The sequence below is a fragment of the Apis cerana genome, linkage group LG1 (assembly GCF_029169275.1).
Source record: "Apis cerana isolate GH-2021 linkage group LG1, AcerK_1.0, whole genome shotgun sequence".
NCBI lineage: Eukaryota > Metazoa > Arthropoda > Insecta > Hymenoptera > Apidae > Apis > Apis cerana.
In genome coordinates, this window is record NC_083852.1 from 10,724,958 (window position 1) to 10,731,037 (window position 6,080).

A 6,080-nucleotide genomic window follows, 5' to 3' on the forward strand; every position below is an offset into this window, starting at 1 on the left:
GGACGATGAATCGAAGGGAGAAGAAACTCACACCGTATAAGCGAAGGAAAAAGCAAGACGTGAACGAAGATGATGAAACGAGAAAGACAGAAATAAAGGAAAGTCTTTATCACGGTGAACGTCTTGGCTTCGAGAACGGTAATGTTGAGGGAGTGGTAAAGAGAGGAAGCAGGTGGAAAGGGGAGGGGGTGAGATAGAGTGAGGAATGGGGTAGAGAGGAGAATCAGCGAGAGGATGGCGTGTTATGGGGTTTTCACGGGTGCTCGGGAATTTGCATACAGAGCATCTGTCACCAGCCCCTTAGCTGGCTTCGGCTATTCTCGACTTGCAATATCTCCCGGTGCGGATCTACGGGATAATGGGGACCATTCTTATGGTAAACCAGGGGGGGGTGCCTGCCTGTGATTCGGTCTTCACTTCTCTTGGTAAAGCTACACCACTTTCTACGTGTCTACGAATCGTTTTGGATATCGTTTTTTTACGTTCTTTATGTATATGCATATATATGCATTGTTGATCATTCGTGAATTGCTTCATATTTGATTTCATAGAAAAAAGAAACTTCTAATATCATTTGTTGATTAGAGAACATGTAATACTTAATTACATCTAATTTATAGTTTTGCATGAAACGAAAATTTAAACATAATAAATTAATATATTTATAAATAAATTATAAATATTATAATTATAAATAAATTTTTACATGATTTCGTACAAAGAAATTTTATATAAAATCAAAGAGAATCTATTTAAATTTATGAAACTTGTTATTATATATCAATCATGTAATAAAAGAATATTTAAATTGTTAAAATTAATTGCAGTTCATATCATATTAATTATCATATAATTGATTTAATAGTGACAAAATGTATCTACAAATATAACAAGCACATTAAATAATTAATTAAATGAGATCATAAACGATTTTCACATACATTATATATAATATCATTAAAGAACAAAGAAGTAACAAAAAATATACAAAGATTATGCTTACATCTTTTTTTATTATTTGCAAAAATTTCAATTTTCTCATCAACATGCACAAATGTAGCTACATTTTCTATATATATTTAAATCAGTTCATGATATATTATATTACTTCTAGATCAAATTTCGCAGATTTTTGCTCCTTTAATTTCACTCGTTTTTTTAAATTTAATTTTTAATTTAATTTTCCCATGATTAATCCTTCTTTGAACGAGTTTTATCATTTCCTTATATACATCCTTCGATCTTCTTTCTTTTTTGTCTCTTCTATATCATTCATTCTTTTCTTTCTCTTCAACCACGTTGAGGAAAATAGTTTTCTGGGCACGAATCACAGAACACATTGAAATTCACTACGTATCTTCGCTTTCCATCTCTATTCTCGTCAGCCAACAACACTACAGCCACGCGCTTAGATCTGACACGAAGAGGCAAACGTAGACACCCCCATGACCACCTATGTAGCGTACACCTATACTACTCGCAGCCTGTTTTGCTCTCGAAGCACATTCGCCTTTGTTCGCGACGCCCTTTAATTTAGCTCAGTCTCTTTCCACATTTTTCCGCCAACTTCCTCTCAACCCCCTTTACCTTCCATCGATGCGATGCTTTCGCTCTTTTGCTTTCCCTTTCGTGTGTTTCCTATTTGCTGACTGTCTAATTTTTACTTGTGTGGTTCTTTCAGTTATACCGATCATTGTTCTTTGTTTGAGAAGTGTTTTTTTCTTTTGATCTATTTTTTTTTATTTTTTTGATAAATTCAATTATTTCTATATCCTTTTTTTAAATAGTTTTTTTTAAATATTTAATAATCTAAAAGTTAAAAAAGAATATTTAAAAAATATTTATGGAATTTTGATATAATTTCATTTATAAAATTTTTTTTAAGTATTTTAAAAATACTTAAAAATACTTTATTATTTATATATATTATATATATAATATTAACATTTGATTATAATCATAACTAAATATAAATTTATATAAATTTAACAAATGATAATAAACACTTACATATTTCATTGAAATTCATAGAAGTCTATATTTAAGTCTATATTTAAAGAACTAGACCAACTCAAATCAATAAACAATCAAATAAAGAATCGTAGTTTTATTAATTCGTGTCCATAACCTCATTCACGTTCATAACCTCAATCACATAATTAAGACTGGAACAATAGTTCTATTTACAATAGAACAATTATACTTTCTTCATTAAACTTCCTCTCTTATTTATTTTAATTTTAATATTTGAATTTTAATTTTAATATTTTGAATATAATAAATTTCTATTTACGTATTTACGTATTTAACTTTAATATTTTTTCATATTTTTATATTTTCATCAAATTGTTCGATTATCGATATGAATCTTATATGAAAAATTTACATATTTATGTAAATGTGATTTTAATATAATTTAATATAATCTTTGGGAAATGTCATTAAGATATATTCGGATAATCTTCACATAATATGCCTACATACATCGATAAATATATTCTTGTACTTAAAAATTTATTTCAATTATTTTCGTATAAATTGTTATATGTGTAGAATATGAAAATATATTGAAATACTAAATGCTAAATTCATTTTAGTTGTGTCAAATACGAAATGGACGAGAAACAAATTTTCCATGCACTATTTTTCTTCTTTCAACAAATTTGAAGATTAAAGACGGTTTTAATAAAAATCATTTGTTTCAGATTTTTCTAATTTAGACAAAATTAATATTTTGTGAAAATTTTAAGAATATTTTTTCAGGGCACATTTTTTCACATGTTCTTAATAGTATTAATATTTAACAAGAAAAAGTTTTATTATTTTAATTAAAATTACTATAAATTTATTATTTTAATAATATTTTCTATTTTTTGAAAACAAAATTTGACACCAAAAATGATCAATTTTTAACATAATTTTTCATGTAATCTATTATTTAAATATTAAAAGAATTCTAACCTAAATCTAATGGTATTTTACTATTATTACGAAATAAATAAAACAATCGATTTTTAACCTATCACCATCTTCACAGAATCACTTTATGATCTTCTTTATCAAAAAATCCATTACGTATCACCACTTCAAATCCTCGATGAATGTTACAGACAACTTTAACGCGAGTTTGAAAGCGAAAGTCGTTTTCACCCTACGAAAAATCAACGATCTTTCCCTTTTCTACTCTCTGTTTCTCCGAATAACACGCTGTTGGAAAAGTGAAAAATTGCTGAAACTTATTAAACGGAAAACTTTGCCGTAGTGGAAAGAAGATGGAACTAAGAGAGGGTGTGATATATGTATGTGCGGCCATCGGGCAAGAAAGTTTTGACGAGCGACCGACTGCTGCCTGCGTTATTATTGCCGATAAATTATCCTGGCTTTGCAGTAACCAGAGGGGCCAACACTGATCTGGGTGTAAAGTTCGCCAATGCGCATGCGCATGCAAGTTGCCTCGAATTACGTCGATCCGCTCGATTTACGAGTTACGTGCCGCTTGGATCTTTTCTCACTCTACCATTATTGCCTGAAAAATTCATCGACGATTATTCCAAGATAATCGTGGGAAAATTAATGGTATGGTTTGAATATAAGTTTTGCTTTTTTCATTGTGAAACAGAAAGAAATTCGTAAAAGAGATTAATTTCGATGAAATTTGTGGTTATATTAATCATCACAGAAAAGCTTGTATAAAATGTAGAATATTTTTATTACTTTTCTTTGAGTGTTAAAATATGAAATATTAATGAATCTACAATTTTTTATTATTGTTTTTATTTTATATATTGAAATGTGAAATGTTAATAAATCTAAAGTTGCAAAAGAATATAACGTAACATAACGTAAATGAAAGTTAGGTTAAGATAAGATTATATATTCGAGATTAATATATTTATATAAATAAACTAAAATATTCAAATTTTAAAAAATATATATATAAATTTTACAATGAAGTTTGAATTCAAAACTCCATTATTTAAAATTAGAATTGTGATTATTGATTATCGATATTTTATCAATATTTTTTGATAGTCTTCAATATATCAATAATATCGTTAAAAAATATTATTAATGAATAAAAGTAACTAAAATTTTTATTTTTTCTTATTAAAAATCATTATTAAGATGTAAAATTTTTCAATTATATTATAATTTATTTAAGTTATTTTTATTCGCGTTAATAAAATTTTTAAAGATATTTTTTGAATATGTGAAAAAATTAATGAAATATACATAATCATTAAACATTTTATATATTTTTAATAATAGATTAATACGAAAAAATAGGAACTTAAATTACTTTCATTTGTTATTGATATCGATATACATCGATATATTATCGATGTATTATCCATATATCGAATTATCAGTGATATATCAATATTCTATTTATCGATAACGATATCGATAAATGTCAATAATCATAACTCTAATATGGAATATTATTTCTGAAATGGTAGTTGTCTAACAAATTCCTAAAATTTCTAACAATTAATTATTGAATAAATAATTTAATTTATAAATATCTATTATCTCTAAAAATAATTCAATTTTAAAAATCTAATTAAAATATTTCAACACAATATCTAAAATATTTAAATACAATTTCCATTCGATTTCATTAAGACGATTTCATCGAATTTTCAAACAAACGACAACCTTCCCTTTCTACCTTCTCCCTCTCATCTACTTTCTTCCTTTTCGTCTCCTCTTCCTGAGCGCGGATAATTCGAAGCGATAAGCCCCTCGTCGATGAGAGGGTTTATCGTCAGAGGGGCCTGTCGTCGTCGACGGTCTCTAGCTGAGATTCAAAGACAAAGAAGGAAAAAGAGGAGTAGAGTAAAAGAGAGAAGTAGAATTCGCATGGTTGCGTAAGTAAAGCAGCAACTCGAAAGAGGAGGATCGTGAGCTTTAAGCCGACTGCTCGTAAATCGCGCTCGTCCGTGTCCTCGACGATTGGCTCGCGCAATCGATCCGAAAACGAGGAGAAGTTTCTGCAGAAGGTTCCTCGAGAATAACACCAGCTGTATGTTGGAAATGCGTGAAGGAAGTTGAAAGGAAGGGGGCGATTAGGATAAATATATCAGAGACGCAATTTGTTATCGCTGACGGATAAAAGTATGAATCCTCTAAATAAGGGTACAATTTGATTTTTGTTCTAGTCTTTTTATTTTAAAAGTTTGAAAATTTCCACATTTTTCATTTTTTATTTTAAAATCTAAATTTTTTACTTTTGATTTTTTTTAAATTTCACATTTCAAGGCAAAAATAATTTTAAAGTTCATTTTTTAATTTCAAAATTGTAAAGCTTTTTAATAGAAATTGAAAATATTTAAATCTTTTTAAAAAAAAGTTCAAGAAAATAATTATAAATAAATGCAGTAATTAAAATTAAGTAAAAAATTATATGCATTTCATTTCAATTTTTAAACATTTTAAAATCAAAATTTTTTTATAATGATTTCTTGTAATGATAATAGTTAAAGAAAGAAATAAAATGTATATGTTATGTATATATATTTGATTAAATTTGATTAAATTTTATTAATATTCTAATAATTATATTTAATTGATTTTCAAAGAAAATTCATATTTAAGAGATAAAATAAAACTTCATATAATTTAAATAATATAATACTCGTTAATGGATTCTTAAACGATTCTTATTCTTATTCTGTTGCAATAAATATTATCTCCACAGTTTCGATTCAGTTCCAAGAATTCTCTTTTGCATAAGATAATTCTTGGATATCAGGGTACATATATATGGTTATAAAACGTAAAAATCAATAGATCATGGACTTTTTTCAGTCTGGAATTATTTGTATTCTTAATAATGTTCAAATTTAAATGTAATGGTATTGATTTGGCTTCTCATAAATAATTTTTGTTTAAATAACATACAATTTTTATTACAGAAATCTTTATAATATAATATAATATAAAAATTTAAATAGCAAGTTTCTGGATTTTTAAGAGAAAAAAATTAATCAATCACTCTATTTTGATATTTTCTATCTTGATATAATCCAGTAAATATATTTATTCTAAAATATGAAAAATTTTATAAAAAAAATTTC

The 6,080-nt window shown here is 26.6% G+C and overlaps 1 long non-coding RNA gene across 1 annotated transcript; it reads right to left on the reverse strand.

Moving 5' to 3' along the window:
• Positions 1-993: 993 nt before the first annotated feature.
• LOC133665692 (uncharacterized) lies at positions 994-3,862 on the reverse strand. Its single transcript, XR_009828878.1, has 2 exons — positions 2,011-3,862; positions 994-1,809 (listed from the first exon to the last, which is right to left on the reverse strand). It is a non-coding gene; the product is annotated as an uncharacterized LOC133665692 (long non-coding RNA).
• Positions 3,863-6,080: the final 2,218 nt, after the last annotated feature.